The sequence below is a fragment of the Aptenodytes patagonicus genome, chromosome 6, assembly GCF_965638725.1.
Source record: "Aptenodytes patagonicus chromosome 6, bAptPat1.pri.cur, whole genome shotgun sequence".
Classification (NCBI taxonomy): domain Eukaryota; kingdom Metazoa; phylum Chordata; class Aves; order Sphenisciformes; family Spheniscidae; genus Aptenodytes; species Aptenodytes patagonicus.
The window spans coordinates 24044083-24061634 of NC_134954.1; the positions used below are offsets into that span (position 1 = coordinate 24044083).

General features: G+C 46.9%; 1 protein-coding gene across 19 annotated transcripts in view; it reads right to left on the reverse strand.

Moving 5' to 3' along the window:
* Window positions 1-17552, reverse strand: part of MBNL1 (muscleblind like splicing regulator 1) — a 110868-nt gene that overhangs the window by 43721 nt on the left and 49595 nt on the right. The window contains exon 1 of one of the 19 annotated variants that reach the window (XM_076341519.1): window positions 11161-11185. The exons of the other annotated variants lie outside the window; for them this stretch is intronic. The gene's annotated coding sequence lies outside the window, so the exon portion shown is untranslated. Of the gene's footprint in view, window positions 1-11160; window positions 11186-17552 lie in introns of those variants that run through there. 19 annotated transcript variants of the gene reach the window in all.

Consider the following 17552-nt stretch of genomic DNA (forward strand, 5'->3'; position numbering starts at 1 on the left):
GACTTGGGCTCCAGCCCAAAGTTCAATGCAGCATCTCAAAACAGGATCTGCCCGCAGCCTCACTGGTTCACACCTCCTGCACCACAGTGTTTTCACCTCGAGAGGATAAGCAGGGACGTTGTTGCGTTTTGCAGCCATTTGAGCAGTGCATTCCTTTGCCAGTTCCTCCGCAGCACTGGCACACCGAAGGAAAACGGACCAGCTCCAGAGTACCAGCAGAAGGGCAAATGCCAAGACAGGATAATCAATGCTTTGTGCCCGAGTAAAAAAGATTAAAAGCATCTGCATGTTTCTGTTTCTGTATGCGGTTTCAATGCATAAAATGAAATACACCATAGCACGGCAAAACCCAGCAGGCTCTTGTTTCTATGTACGATAACCACATTCCTGGCACCATCGTAGCTGGGCCACACCGCAAGCAAGCATGCTGGTACAGCTGCCTACAACAAACACATGGAGAATCAGGCAAGACAAACACCCCCACCTCAAAACGCACATTTCCCCGTTGAGTACAGTGAGCGGCCTGGCGACATGTGGAGCGTCAAGAGAACTGCAGGCGCAGAGGCCAGCAGTGATGGATGTGGCAGTTTATGTCTCTCCCCTCGTTAGCAGCTCAAGCTGCCCTTCAGACCTCATCTGTTTCCCCAATTATCACCACCACGCTTTGATCCGCCCAAGCACACTTCTCTGGTCTGGAAAATCATCCCTAAACGTCCCGCTGAGCGACAGCCCAATTCCACCTCCCTGCCAGCCCCACCTCCTGCTTCCAGCGGCCGCCAAGGCGAGCGGGCTGCCACCGGCCCCAGCTTTATAATACTAGCCTCAAGATAATTAAAGAAACTTGTAAGTAAGGTAGAATCCAACCTACAAACGAAGCACAGAGCTGCAGTGGTCAAGGTAAATCCATCCCGCAGCCATGGGGTGCGAGTGCTCAGCTCCGACAGCAGCCCGGGGACGGCACAGTGCCGAGCTGGTACGGCCACACAGAGACTGGCAGCCATGACACCCGCGGCAGAGTCCCTGCTCACAGAGGCAAAGCAGCAGAAAACATGATAAGGGGTTGATTAAACAGCAGCGGATGAGAATAAATATTGACAACAACTGCTGAATTTCTATTAAACAAAGGATTTCACATAAACACGCACCGGCCAGTCACAGCTGAATATTCCCATTATAAAACACCGAAGCTGAGGAGCATGGCACTGAGTGCACGGCCACAGCACCAAGTGACACCAGGAGAGGAACCGCATCCATGCTGCACGCGTGCCGAGACAAGCTTGCGGCGCACAGCCACCCAGCATACCCAGGCCGGTACGGCCCCAGGGCACTGGGGCACTGCTGTTGCCAGCCAGGGATAGAGAGACGATGTCCGACCACCCCCACCTCATCCCAGCAACTCATCAACCAAAATAACTGATGTTAGTAAATTAAGAATTTTATATTGCTTAAGTTAATCGCAAATGGAAAAAAGAAACAACAACAGGGAACCACTGGAAGATGCCACTCACACGCCTGCTCCCCTTCCTAATTAACTGCAACATTTTTGGCTCATTAATATTCCTACAAACCTCAATTTGCTTTGGCACCTGCTTTATGTATCCAGTTAGATTACATTTCACCATTTAATAATAATAAACAACAGGTTAATGACTTCCTTAGCACTTGGATAAATCAACCTCTTCAAAATACTGATGTGTTATAGACCACGTTTCACTCTCATGTCGCTGCCCCATACGAGCACTCCAGGAGGTGTCATGGGTGCCTTGACAAAAGGAGAAATCTGACTCATCTGAATTTGCTAAGACACTTTGTCTTAGCATCTTACCTTTGTGCATCTTTTCATATCCAATGTAGCCATAAAACACACTGAAGTGACCACTTAATGATGTCTTTGTGTGTGTACCTTGTAGACAGAAGTCTCAAACCCTCTAATTTATCACTTTGTCTTATACTGCTAATGGCACTTGTATGGGAAGAAATGCAGAGAGGCCGTCGAATTGCCATGAAATTCAACAGGCTTAAAAAAAAAAATGAAAAAAGAAAACAGAGTAAGCAGACTCCCAGCATGAACCCAGGAGGAAAGAAAACAGCACAGCAGCAAATCCCACCCCGCTGTTTCTGAAGTCTGCCAGGAGCTGCCCCGGGCTTTGCTGGGAGGGCTCAGCGCTCCTGCCAGCCCACGCATGGGGACCGAGGCAGGGGACACGCTCCGGGACTCGCCTGAGCCTCTCCCCCTGCCAGCAGCGTGCTGCTCCGGCCCGGCCAAGCCCTTGCCCTATCATCACCGGCAATTCAAACTGCACAACCCTGAGCAGGAGCAGACAGGGAGACGAAACAAGGGGAAACATAGAATGACCCCCAGCTCCAGAACAGCGGCACAGGGACAGGGATGGGGACAGGGATGGGGACATTCATGCTTGCACCACTTTGCTTTGCACCCTCCTCCTGCGCACCACCTGCAACAGCATCACCGAAACGTTCGTCCAGCTCAAGTCAGTCTGTAACCCAGGGGTAAGGTGGCTGCTCTCTACCAAACCACCCCAAATCTTTGCTTTGTAATAGCCATTGGCAAATGCATCAATAGCTTTCAGAAATATAAATATGTTTCTAATCCTTTAATACAATTTGGGATTGATATTCATATTATTACAAATATTTGTATATCCACATGTGTCTGTATATACACATTATATGTATCAATTTATCAATATTTATATTTACACCACCACAACTCCCAAGTCACACAAACTCTGTAGACTGAGATACAGTAACACTGGATTTCTTCCCAAGTAACCCTCCACCTGCCCCCCAACCAGCGCTGCACTGCAGGACAAGAGGGACTTGCATTTTTCCAGGCCTATACAGGAAAACCAAACACCTCCCCAGGAGTCGGTTATCTCCCAGGGGTTGCACATGGATAACGACAGTATTAGAAACTACGAAACGTTTCTAGCAAGGACTTTAGAACTGCTGTCTCTAAACTCCTAAAGCCATAAAATCCTGTTAGAGCAATCTCTAGTAATCCGTATGATCTTCACTCAAGCATATAATAACTAACATTTTAAGAGTAAAATGAATGACTTCATGTCAAGATCAAGTAAAACACACGCAAGAGTTAATCTATTTATCGTTACAGCTTCACGCAGTGCCAACCAGCAAGAGGCTATGAACAAAGCAGCGCTGTACAAAGCCTCGCCAGCTGCAGGTATTGAGCATTACTTTTATCAACATTTCTGTTCACAGTGTATAATCTCCCTGTAAATGACTTGGTCTGAAAAATGGTCCCTTTGCCATCTAGCCTCTGCGCTTAGGATCTCAGTAGTTCCAAGTAAATTACTAAAATGAGCAGTAAGCTGAAGATCCATTGGGTTCCACTGCAATTGTTTAATGGATGTACTGCAGCATAATTAATATTTAACAACATTTTCAGGCTTCTGATTTGTTTTGGTGTGGTATGACAGAAAACAGGCAAGTTGTCAAACGCTGCATCCAAACTGGGGGAACAAACAAAAAGGACACGGCCCTTGTTCAGCAGAGCTGCTGTAATAGGTCAGTGTTATTTACAGCAAATTTAAAAAGGGAATACCACAAGAGGAGTAACACCATGTATGTTATCATATACTTTTTACATAGTTGATGTATTTTAAAATTGTTTAGAAACCCGCCCTGGCTGTCTGCAGGGTGCTCCCACCATCCCAGCCCCAGCTCTGTTGCTGCTGCCCAGGGCGTTCGCTCTGCGCTGACTCCAGTGCCTGCCCGCACACTCTTTACAGTTCAGTTGACTCAAGCATAGTTTTCTTACTAGATATCAAACATAACTTTTAAGGTAGATATATGCACATGTAAAATACAAAAAAACCACCCCAGATGTAACTATCTTCATTCGTCTTTGCAGCACACTGACATTTTAAGTCTCTTCTACCTGGTGAAAAGGGGAGGTGGTTGGCGTGGTGATCTAAATTGGATAATTAGTGTCCTCACCCAAGTGTAAATACGTAGCAGAATTCTCCATTATAGATGCTATATTTAAAACTGAATTTCTGTAGTTTAAAATTAAATCTTGCTTTTGTGATTTCAAGAGAGAGAAATTGCCATCACCTGTTACATCTGCAAATGGACAGTAAGTTGAGGCCAAATACAATGAGCTCGCCAGCTGTGCCTCTGTGGCAGGAGCGACGCCAGTCTGATGCTCGATTTATAAAGCTCTTCCCTAAATTGCACAGGCACGACACAGAGCACTATTATGGCATCTTCATAATAAATTTAACCTAGAACATACAGAACAGACAGAGCAAACAAGCAGCACGAGAGGGGGCAAGGCACCATCACTGCACCGATCCTTCTGCACAGAGCCCAGGGACAGACTGGCCTGGCGGGGGGGCACCCGCTGCAGGAGGGACCCTCAACCCCGGCACCCTTGAAGGCTGCGTTTAGCTCCCACTGACACCCGCAGTCACAGTGAATCCCCAGCCTGGCATCCCCCCACCTGCCCTGCTCAGACAGGGCACCCAGCCCTTCCGACACACCGACGGGACCAGCATCCCCCCCACCAGCCTGCAGCTGGATGCGGCCAGAGACTGAAGGGCCCCTTTCAAGATGTGCATTGGGGTAAGCTCCAGAACAAGGACCAGGAGGGGAGTGGGGGAAAGTCTCTCCTCTTCCTACTAAATCACTTCCTTTAGAAAGGGGAAGCGCACTTTCCGCTGCTTTAAGCTCTGACGAGGCGTTATGGCGATCATACACCACTGCATTGCAATTATGGTGTCTGAGACATGAGCAACATTAACAGACTACAGCTGAAAATTGCCATGCTTCTTTCTAAACAGGAGTGATTTGATAACCAAGTCACAATATACCCACTGCAAAACCAAAAATATCCTTTAAAAAAGATATAAAATATTTTCAGAAAATTTCACTTTAATTATACGATTAATTTCCCTCTTTAAGCTCTGCATCTCATTTCCAGCATGTTGCTCCAACAGCTTTCCATGATGCTGTAGCTGCACTCACAGCTGTGCCTGCCTGCACTTCCACTGCTTCTGCAAAGTGCCCTTTTTTTTTTTAATAAGAGTAATTTGAAGGCAGTCCTTTATGTAATGAGGGAAGCAGCAGAAGCTGGTGAATCCTCAGCAATACAGCAGTATCTGGAGCTGCCCGCATTACACCTCACCACCACTGCTGAAATGCATCCCTGTTTTTCAAGGCACAAAACCAGCAAAGCACTGTAGACCTGTGGGACTAATTTAAAAACAAAGATAAAACCAAGAGCTGATAACAGGCTGCCACAACACTCAAACAAGACACAATGTGGAGGTGCATTCAGAAAAGGAAAGCCTGAACGCAGGTGTTCAGGTACAGCCATGAAGACACTGCAAAGGGGAGCCGGTCCCAGACAGTCAGACAGTGACAAAAAGGACGTTCCCCACCCCTACTCTCCTGTATTAAAGTAATCTCACCAGTTTTGTTTGGATGTCCAAAATCCTCATTGCTAAATCTCTTCTGTAACGTCCTACAACCATCAGACTTATTCTGAAGGCTCATTCTGTATTTACTCCATTAAGAGAAGTGATCCCTACACTCTTTCATGCAATATTACCCCTTACAATGCACATTACTTTTGCTAGTATACTTTTGCAGTGGCAGTGTTTAATTTCTCCTGAAACCTCCTCATGCTGGGTCCCTTGTAGGGTTAGGTTTTAAGCAAATGGCATATTGTATTATGCAAGTAGTGAAACCTGGGAGGTGTCTAATCTGCCTCCATCCTAACTAATAACTTGGCTGTTGAGGGATGAAGCCCCCGATGAAATGAGGACACAGACTGCAATGCTCTGCTGTGCTGGGTGAGACGTCAGTGGCCGAGCAGCCTGCCAACGCCGTGCCGCCTCTTCTCGCATTTATAGTTAAGGTCATTGCTGAGTAACAAAAAAAGTAACGTCATATCAATAAATTGTTCTCCACTTTCCAACAGTACACCAACAGCCCTCCTTTAGCAATCTGAAGGTCAATTGCTGTCATTATTTTTTGTCTGGATTTTTATTGAAGGGAGGTTGATTTAAATGCATTGGTGAAAACTGCAGCCCCACACCACCGACGCTGTAAATCACTGCTGGAATTGTAACCTGAAAATGCCAACACATTGACATGTTTGGGGTTTTTTATTGACATGGTTTACATAAGAATTACACATTTCTCTATTTTCTTGCTATCCCTTTTGTAGTATTTTTCCTTGTTCTTAGCAAATACAGCATCTTGACACGTTATTTTAAATACAATTAGAATAAATTTGTCAGGCAAATATTTTGATTGAAAAATAATGAATATGGATTGGCTGAAATTATTCCTAAACTTGACTAAAAATTACCTAACAAAATTAGTGGGGAAAATAATTTTTAAAATACTATTTTATTCAAGTGAAGTTAAATGATGAATTCTGATTGAAATATGGAAAATTATTAAACTTAATTTCAAAATAGAATTTGACTTTACAACTGAGCACAACTGAAACAAAGCTTTCCAAGCCTGTATTTTGTGCGGCCACAGCATCCAAACAGAGAACCCCACTATTTGCTTTCTGATGGTGAGACCTCCCAGCAGCGTTTCCAGCACCCCAGGTGCAGCGGACACACCCCACCGCATGGGCCCCGTACGGTTGCTCCACCATGGGTCCTGTGCCCGCGCTGGGCATCTCGGTGCACCGGCAGCCGTGCTCCACGCACCCTGTCCTGTTTGGGTGTCCGTGCCGTACCACCCTTCTGTGATTTTGATTTCTTCTGCTGGCAAAGTCTCTCTCTCAACCAGATTCCTTCCCCAAGCAAATCCAAATATAAGATGAGTCTGTTCAGATCCACTTCTGCAGCAGAACTACCCTACCGCAGCCTGGGCTGCCTCACCACTGCGTACCCTCTGCTTCAAGCTTGCCAAGTCAGAGGTGAATGGATCTGCCAAAGGGTTAATTAGAGGCTTGAAGTACCAGAACTGTGATTCTTACCCAAAACACAGGCAGCTCACAGAGGACCTTCTCTAACAACTCTTTCGTGACAGCAGAGACCCACTGACTTGGGATTAATCAAAGGAGCACTGGGCAAGGTCAGCTCCCCTCCGGGGATGCTACCAGCCCCAAATGTTTACTGAAATTACTGGAAGCTGCGGGCTTTCAGTGCCCTGCAGGAGACGCTCAATATTTGGCAAGACTTGCCTGCATCACTCCTGCTGGTCTCCGTCCTTTGGAAGGGACTACACTGGGTATGGGATAATTTCAGCTGATTTTGGTATCTCAAACCTGTGCTGAAAAATTATCTTAGATTTCAGTCAAATACTGAAAATCTGTACTCCAAATTTTAAACATCTAAATGGTCACTTCCACCACTAAAAGGCAGATAAGGTCTCAGCTGGGAGGACCAGCAGTTCTCCTGTGACCAGGCAGACTTGCTCAGAGAACAAAAGAGATGTCTGAGCATGCACCGACAGCGAAGAGCTAAATGATGCCTTCTCCCTGCTTATACGATCGGTTTAGGGGGAGAGGACCGGTTTCTGGGGAAAGGAAAAAGACAGAATGTGAAATTTGCCAGGACTTGAGGTACTCCTTACAAATATGAAAATTATTTTCAGATAAATAAAACATTTCCCTGAAACCAAGGTCAGCCACTCAAATGGGAACTGTTCTGTGAATCAATACCAAAGCCCGCGGAAATGATTTCAAATGCATCCACTGAGCTCTGCTCCGAGATGCCACTTTCATTTGAATGTGAAAAGCAGAAAGTGAATCTTCACCAAGCGAACACCAAACATGGGGCTCTAATGAATCTTTACACATGTAACGAAGAGCAGGTTAGCGGCACTATGGGAAGCAACTGCTATTTTTACCTGGAAAAGTGAATAGCTACTTTCTCAGCGCTAACATCTTTTTTCCAAAAGTTTGCAAAGGATAACCATTTTGAATTATGCTCTGCTTCTCTGGGCAGTTCTGTAAGAGCTCGCTGGCATTTTTAGTCAAACCAGACAAAATAAACCCAGCACATTTCGCTTGCTAGGAAAAGCCACTAACTGCAGGGCATGGCCATCCATTGAAAGTCTCTGAAAGGAGGCACGGAGAAGTGACCTGATTTTCAGGAATGCAAACAGCTCTCCGGTCCCTAATCCCAACACGTGCAAGACATTTTACAATACAGTAAACTTTCTTAGATGGAAACATATTGCTTCAATAACATCCAAACATTTCTACTTAATTACTGCACATACCCAGCACTGCCAAAATAAACCGAGAGCAGTAGCTATGGAGGGGAAAGGGGAGAGACGTCAGGGGTCTGCAACAGAGACTCTCTCAGGCATTACAGCAAATAACAGCATTTTTACAGCTGCGGGGACACCTGTGTGGGTGCCGCTCGGGCAGAGGTATGCAACAGCAGAGGACAGGCTGCCTTTGGCAGCTGACACTGAGTTCTGACTTTGGCAACACCGAAAACTTAAAACTTCTGGCCCTTTTTGTACAGTTTGGTTATATAGTAATCAAATTAAGGCCATTCAGTCTACTCATTAAAAAAAAAAAAAAAAAAAAGAGAGAGACTGAAATAAAACACACAGCCACACAAGAAAAGCCTATACAGGAGGCATGGTTCACATTTACCCCTAATTGCACTGGATTTCAAAACTGGTTTAGTCTAATGTCACTACACCACAAAACATTAAGCTCTGAGATGTAATTTCCACGGGGGCTTCAGCTCTGAGGTACGTGAGGATGCCAGGGCTGATGGACCACTTACATGCATCACAGCAGGCAAAAACTGGACATTGCGACCCTTAGAGTAATGGTGTGAGGTCCCACGTACAAACCCGAGCTGATCTGCTGCACCAGTCAGGGGGTGACTCACAGTTTAACAGTGCAGGTTTGCTTCTGGGTCATGGTTGCCACCACCATGGTACCACTGACGGAGGCACATGGAGAACCGACCAAGTGCCACCCAGCCTTGCAAACCCCAGCGGTGCCAGCCCGGCTTGCTGCTCCACGGGGCTGGGTGATGCTGAGACACTGCTGTGCCACACCGCTCAGGGACCACTGGTGGCTGCTGCTCAGGGCATTCTCTGCTGCAGGAGGAAGGATGCACCTTTCATCTGTGCCCGGCTGCCAAAGGTCCAGCTAATCCCTGTGCCAGGCACAAGACAAAGTCCAGCAAGTCAGCGCAGGACAATGAAATGGCACAATGGAGACTGACCTTATGGGGTTGTTTAAAAAGAGACACAAAAGAGAAAAGAAAAACTTCACATACATAGAAAAGGAAGGAAAAACGCTTAAAGCTTCCAGTAACGAGAGACGTCGGGCCAGAGGACGTCCCTCTTCTAGACAGCATCATTGCTGCAACCGAAAGGACAAAACCACAAACATACTTGAGTAAAGCAGAAAATACTTTCCCTGTCCAACAAGAACTTCAGAAACTAATAAAAGCTGAAGAATTTCTGTTCTGAAAAAACAAAAAATTATGAGTACCATGTGATGCCCCGAGGCATCTGATTATTTATTGCACTGATGGAGCTGGAGCTGTCAGAAGCTGCTGTAAGCAGAAGTACACTAAACAAAGTGGTAATTAATGTGCAATCATGCACCACCACAGGACAAGGCCAGCTGTCCAAGTGTCAGCGTGAAATACAGCTCCTCACCACATCTCACCACGCTGCCTGTGCTGCAATTAGACAACTACAAAGTTTCCCGTAGCTTGACATTACTACACTTAACAAGTTATCAATGGCAATGAAATTTTGCAAGACTTAATCAGTAGTTCAAGAGGAATTAATGAACCCAGCAGCATGCACCTATGAGCAAGGACAACACACAGACTTCAAGCCTAAAAGCATCCACAGATCAGCAACAGCTCCTGAAACCTGGTGTGCCACCCACCCACAGGGCACTGCCATGTTCCCACACCTCTCCTCTTGATTTCTGTCGGCTAGCAACTGAATATCCCCATCCCTTTGAAATTTTTCTTTTAAAGCTTAATTCTGTCTTTTTTGAAGTGAAAATCAAAGAACAATCATTAAAAGATAAAGATTAGGCTGACATAAAATTAGATTTGCATTTTTCCTTAAATGTGCAAGACACAACAAACACTGCTCTTCTCTTTTTCCTCTCTACTGCATCATAATTATAACATAAGTAAAATTGTTAGCTTTGGCCGTAGCTGAACTTTATATTCCACCAAAGAGTGAAATCTTTCTCCTAGACTGATTACTAGAAATCATATATAAGAAGTTTTATGTAAAGAAATAGTAAACACACTTCAAAAGGAAACAGGGGAAGGGCTGGTTATATGGCACACAACTCTCATGCAAACTTCTCTGATTAAAAAAAAATAAATAAATTGCCCATCTGCCACAGGGTAAGGCAGGGGATACTTTCTGTTGCTCTTCGCAACTCCTTCTCACTCTCCTTGCTGTCTGCTGGGTGTAGAAGGAAAGGAGGTGTTTGAAGAGCAGAAGGTTTGGTGGAAATGAGAGATCACACATGAAATTTGTCAGACAGCAGGTACTGAAACACAAGGGAGATGCACTAAGTCGAGTTTTTAAGACACCTGGAGGCCAGCTCTAGGAAATGTGCCAGGAATAGCTGGTGACAGAAAGAGATGCCCTCAGGACAGGTAAGCAAAGCTCTGGAGAACTGTCAAAATCAGTGCCATTACAAAAAAAAAGGGCAGGGAATAAAAGAGAAAATAGAAACAATTGACTTTGATAGGTAAGACAAAAGACCATGAGGAAAAAGCACTGCAGAGAGCACACCACCACAAGGCAAGTGAGTGGAAAGGAGAGGAGAGGGGTGGAGGAGGAGGACTGAAGAGGAGGAGAAAAAACAACTTTGCAAGACGAAGACGGGAAAGCCCAGAGGCTCAGGCTCTGCCCACACCACGACAGCAGCACCTGGACAGGGCTGTGGAGGGAAGGTCACATCTCTGGTCCCAAGGCACTGAACATGGACTGCAGGCAGAGCGCAGGCAGAAGTCTCTGTAACAGCTCACAGTTCACCATGTACATGGTATCACGTGTCCTGACTGTGGCTATGGCCACAGGCCAGGCGAATTCGCCATGCTGTCCCACCTTCCTTTAAACTTTCCCCAGGCCAGCACTCATTAAATCCTCTCTGCTCGTTAATATCCACTTGTTACCCCTGTTCCTTACCTTCAACAAAGAGCAGAAGGCTTCCTCTCATTCTGGTAGAGATCCAGAAGACACCCATAATTCACGTCCCAGTGTCTGCAATACTAGAAGCTGCAGAGAACGCTGAGTCAGCGCCTGCGGGGAGGCAGCGGGAGCCAAGCCAGGGCAGCTTTGGAAGCAGCCCCCTGCCAAATGCTAGCCAAAGCACTCGCACCACCAGGTACACGCGGGCAGCTATTTATATGGTTGCAAATAAACAACGAGGACTTGCACAGATACCTTTTATAGTCAAAAAGAGGTGTTTCCTTCCACACACATCTAATGACTGCTCAGGCGGCCCTTTGGCCAAACCAGCCAGGGCAGCTGCCTGCACCTGCCGGTGCCGCAGATGGCCTGGCAACCAGCACGGCATCCAACAGTGCTCTTCCCCGGCCATGGAGAGAGCGTGTCCAGTGCAAATGATATATCTGTGTAAGTAAAACAGGGATAACATTAAATCTAAAATACGGGCTCTGATACAAGCACTTATGGCACGCTTAAAGCCTTGCCTGCTCTTGTAGAAGAAAACCTCTAGAAGTGGATAGGGAGAAAGTCTACAGAAATGAGGAGTGCTTTGTTATATGGTCATTGCTCATCAACATCAAACCTATGGAGCCTAACTGGGAATGGGTACTGTTCCATATAATTTAGTAATTGACAGAATTCAGCACATGCAAATTAAAACAATTAAAATTAATACCTTTTACAGTGGTACAGTGCCATCAAAAAGAAAAAAAAAAGAGGGAGATGCTCTCCCCTGCGCAGCCAGGCCTCCTGTAGTCTGTAGGTGACAAGCATTTTAATTCTAAATGAGAGAAACTATTTTCCATTCTGTGTTATTTTTCATGCCAAATTTCTGCTGGGAGCTATTAATTTTCTATCAGCTTTATCTCTATTAACTTTTAGGAAATGTTTCTCTGAAGGAAAGCACAATCTTAAAACTTGTCCCAAGAGAACGTATCACCGCAGCGTCCTGCAACGCAACTGGAGAAGCGGGGAGGGGAGGTCGTAGTCAGCTCCGTTAACTTTGCAAAACAGGCTCTTTTCCTTCCATTTAACTGCGCCAGCAGCATTTCAAATATTACTAGTTAAAGAATTTAGGTATAAATTTCAGATTTTTTTATAAATCGGCTGATTTTCAGAAAGACTGAGTGCTTTGCATCCCTCATAGTTTGTTGAAACGCCAGTGTAATTAATGGCAGCCCAGGCACAAACACCACCAGAACGGGCAGCGGCTCCGGCAGGAGAAGCCTGTCTTGCTGCAGGACCTCCGGACCTGGCACTTGGATGCCCACTCCTCCAAGATGCAGCAGCATTGCCTGGCAGCTGGTGGCCCCTTCCGGGGCACTGACACCCCCCCTGTGCCCCACTGGCCCCCATCCTGCCTTCTGAAAAACAGGGGAAACACCTCAAGTTGTTTCTAAATGCTCGGGATGTCTGAGTAAGCCCTCAGTGGCAGAGCAAGGCGAGGCCCTGAGTCAGTTACACATGGCCACCCCTAATATACAAAAATAACTTGTTTATTCCTCCTGATGTGTTATTTTTACACCGGCAGCTCCGGGTATCTGTGGCAGTTTGCTGCCACTGGTCCCAGCAAAGGCATGCGGCAGAGGCTGGGCGAGTGAGCCCTGCAGGGTGCCAGATAGGGGACGTCTCTGTCCGGCCCAGCCGGCCTGCCTTGGTGCAGAGGGCTGCCCTGCGGGGTTGGGAGAGGTCCTTGTACCCAGGGGGGGTCTAAGAGAAATACCTTCAGCCACTGTCCACCCTGCCAACTGTGCCGGGCACCCGGGGAGAGCCATCCTCCACTTCCACCCGGCATCGGCCAGTGCCTCCACGCTGCCCTCAGAGCTCCAGAAAGAAAGCCTTCACCTGAGCTGCTGCTGCCGGAGAAGAAACGTTTCATTTCCAATCGTCTGGAGGAAAGCCCTTCTAAATCAAAATGTTTCCACAGTTTCCAGCGAGGCAGAAACAATTCCTTCATACACACAAGCAGCATTTATCAGCTCAGGATAGCTGAGGACAACTTAACAATGCCCACTCTAGCTGCACCGATACTGTTGCAACTTTCCCTTCTGCAGACTGAACGTTGGTTCACAGTGCATTCCTGGAGTAACTAGTTAAAGCTCTTCCGGGGTTGACTTCTCTTTATAAATACTGGTTTTGGTGGATACAAGTCCAACTGAGTGAATGTGAACATCCGTAAGGGCTGCTAATAACAAAGCGTGGCTGGTGAAAGGTACGTGGGAACACAACAGAGCCGGAGCAGGACAGTGGCAGAGGAAGCTGCTGCAAGTAAATACTGCTCAACACGACACCAGTATTGGGGAAAAACTGACAGAGTGGAAAAACAGGAAGCTTAGTCACTTCTGGACAAAAAAATCAAAGCGTATGATAGAGGGGCGGGCGGGGAGCTGAGCAGCAGGCCGGAGTGGCGAGGCTGGGAAGGCCCAGAGAGCGGAGCTCAGCTTGCAGGACAGGCAGGCACGGGCAGGGGACATGCTCTGCCACGGACGCCGGACTGGCTGGAGGAGGAGGGCTGTCCTGCCTGGATGCCCCCAGGGAGTGCCAGGCCGGAGCGACGGGCAGCCCTGCTACAGCAAACCCTTTGCGAATACAGCAGGATCTGCTGCACAGGCTCCTCTCATCCCCAGGGGACTTCAGCTAATGACTTGTGCTAATGACTGAAGTTAAACTGTGACCTAGTTAAACCACATCCCTAGCTTCTCCTCCACCTTCCTAAGCATCGTGAGCACCACAACTGCTCAGCTTGGGGGCAGATAAGAAAATACTAGGGGAGGCCAAGAAGGGCTGAAATACAGCAGTTAGAATTTAAGGATATATTTAATTTCAAACAATTACCATTATCATTCAAACCTACCGCAGAACAGCTTCAGGAGGTGAGTCAAGTATGACCGATGCAGCACAGGACACCTGCCACCTTTCACAGACAGTGATTGCTTGCTCCCATTAGGAACCACCACAGAAACAGTGTTGGAGATGACTAGCAGCTGCATGGGAGTGTGTGAACCACAACTGACGAAAGGACCCAGGAGGGCAGACCACGGACCATCACACCGAAGTGTAACCCTGGAGAACATTTTGCTGGTGTATAGAATTAGCACATTTCTGGCAGCTCTCAAGCAATATGGTATTCAGACTGTAAGGGTACTTTGCAGAAGCCTCGGAAGTGGGGAGAAAAGTTGAAAAGAAGATTAGATTTCCCTGATGGCAATCTTCCACATCGAAAAGTACTCATTACCCATAAAATACAGTCTGCACTGCTCAGTGATGAAGGGATAACAGCACTGGATGTTAGTAAAGGGACTATGTTAGAAAAACACAAATCCAAAATTTTACTACATCATTTGGAAGGGCATGCATAGCAAGAGAGAAAGACAAATTTAAAATAATTAGAGGCTAGATAAAGAAAGCAACCAAACCATGCCAAAATGAAGACAAGCTTGATTAATAAAGTTTTTGACTGCTTAGGCAAATGAGGGAAGAAAAGGATGTAATGACCAAACGGTTCAGCAGCAGAGAAATAAAAAAACTTAACCAAGTTTATGGATTAAAAATTACTACAATGAAGATCTGTCTATATGTAATTCAAATTTCAGTGGTAAAAAAAGAGAACCAGTTGATATATTTTATATCGGGAGGAAAAGGGAGAGTTAAAAGTTTTTAGTAAAGAACAAGTTTAAGCAAGCAAGGGTAGCAAAGGAAAAGTGTCGTGGGCAAATAAAGGCTGATACATTAGTTTGTTTTACCTAGCAAGTGTGTGCTAAGGCACAATAAAAGCTTCCTAACCAAATAAACAACCTTCCAGTCCCTGCAGGGTAACTGCAGCTGTGGCAAAATCAAGCAACTGGGTGTACGGCTGGAGGCCTGGGCCAGTGAATCCAAGCAGTGGAGCAACACTGAGACCTCACATAAAGCACTGCTTCACAATACATTTTGGGATGCACTTGTCATGTTTATTTAAAAAAACCAAAACCAAACACAACCCTGAAGTGGCATAACAGCTACATGGAAAAATGAAAAGCATGAGGAAGACACTAATCTTAGCCTCTGGGAAGCTTGCATTGCCTCGTTAGAAATGTGCACGTTACGGACACACCACACACATGGCGTGGCAGGGAGGGGCTGTGAGGGAGAGCACAACAGAGCACATGTGTGGAGGACACCCCAGCAGCCAGCGCGCAGCTCGAGCGTCCCGGGCAGCGCGGGACAAGCCCAGCACCATGGCAGGAGTGCTGCCGGGTGCCACAGCATGGCCCTGCAGACGTGCAGGCGGAGGGCAAAGAGCCGGCCAGCGGGCACCTGAGTGAGGTTGGCTGAGCAGAGCCGGCATTGCCTTTGCAAATCTCACCCGGCGGACACCGTGCACAGTCCATGCTCATGGCATGACAGGCACGGAGCAGCCCTCCACAGACCAAAGGACCAGGGAGTGCCGCAGACGTTGGCCCCTTTGGGTCTCCGCTGCTGGTACCGTCCCAGCTGGACAGCCAGGGCTGGCCAGCAGCACAGGAAAGCTCTGGAAGGGGCTCCCTGGCCACAGGCAGCACAGGACGGCGGCAGAGCCGCGGACGAAACAGCAGGGCTCAGCAGGGGATGGAGCAGGGTGGGTGAGCCAGGCTGCACTGGGTCCACCAGCCCAGCCTGTTTCTGCCCAGCTCCGGAGGGGGTCACCCAATGCCACAAGTAAAGTTTTGTTTAATTTCTAATTTGTGGTGGCCAGCTGCGGCTTGCCTTCACCACACAATAACAAAACAACACCCGGGGCACAGGCTCAGTCCAGTGTCCAGCCACTGCGCCCTCAGGTCAGCATCTGGCTCCACCACTGACACACATGATCCAATAATCATTAACACTGGGACACAGAAATGCTAACGAAAATTGAAAGTTTCAACCCATACCAATGAAGAAGTTCTTGCTCAGAGCTCTGTACTGCACTGCCTGAAGCGGAGGGGAATGGCAGGACGCTGCTGACACGGCAGCAAAGCTGGACTCAACAGGCCCTGTATTGGTCACAGATTATTTTTTTCATACAGCTTGGGAATAATTTCCTGCACTAAGTGCTTTCCAGGCCTCATAACACTGATATTGTAGATCAATATTTTACAAAGACAAAGCTGCATGATGGATGTATGCACTAATTAAACCATATCTAACAAGCAGTGCTGCTGTAATCACACACTCTGTATCCCTTTTAGCTTTTACACCAGAGGTTTGGCCTTGCTCACTTTCTACATAAAACAAAATGACAACAAAACGACAGAACAAAAGACCCACTGTAAGTCACAGTGTGCAAATAAAGATAGTATCTACATTGTCCGTACCAGTGCAGTGCAAATATAATTAAGGCTACGAGAAAACATCACTTGCTCTCAGGAGCTCTCTATCTTCCCTCTGTTAAAGTCCCTGTATAGGCTTCACTTTTAAAAATGCAACTCTAATTAGAGCAAATACATACATACATAGCATAGATCCGCACTGTTAGAACAAGTCCGATGGTTCTCACACTTGAGGAGCTGGGGGGACTCCGTACGGCCCCAGACAAAGCTGGTAACACACGGACCACACACTGTAGCACTGTCACGGAGTGGGCTGGGAGCTCTCGGCGCAGCCGGGGATGGTGCCAGTCCATCCCCCTCGACTGCAGGCACATCCCCGCATCCCCCACCCGTTCCCGAGGGCAGGCTGCTCGCTGGCCTTGGCACCAGCCGACAGCCCCCGTACGATTTTAAGATGCACACATTGTTCTCTTTGGAAAGGACCCAGGTAGAAGCCCATGTGTGTTCAGAAACGTGGCTGCAGGATGAATATTTGGCATCAAAGCCTTGAAAAGCTGAACTCTGTCGAAGTCACGTATTGGAGGGAAAAAAGGCAATGATAGCTCAGAAAAGCTTATGAAATATGTGACAATGACATTAGAGGAGCAGAAAGTACATATAAACAGAAGAAACTTTTTCAGCATCTGTAAGGTCTTACAGAGCATCTGGGCTCTGAAGGAATAAAGAGGTGAAGATTAATCTGCCCTTGTTATTTTGCTTGAGTTGTTGAATAGAGGAGGTCAATGGACATGAATTAGTGGGAAAAACAGATGGCAGACTTTATTTTTCTAAAGTTAAATAATCACAAAATATGCCAAAATACTGCTTTGTGGTCAGAATTCCCCTTAATTGTTTATTTTAACATGGGCACTGACAATTGAAATGTCCTGTCACAAAAGCAAACTGTGTAGACAGAAGCAGCAGCTTTCCCCTGGATGGAAGTTCAGTTCCCAGGTCCTTTCAGTGCCTGGGCTGCAGGAGAAGGCTGCCCCAGGGGCTGGGCAGAGGGTCCCACCCACCAGGAGGAAGGTACAAAAACCT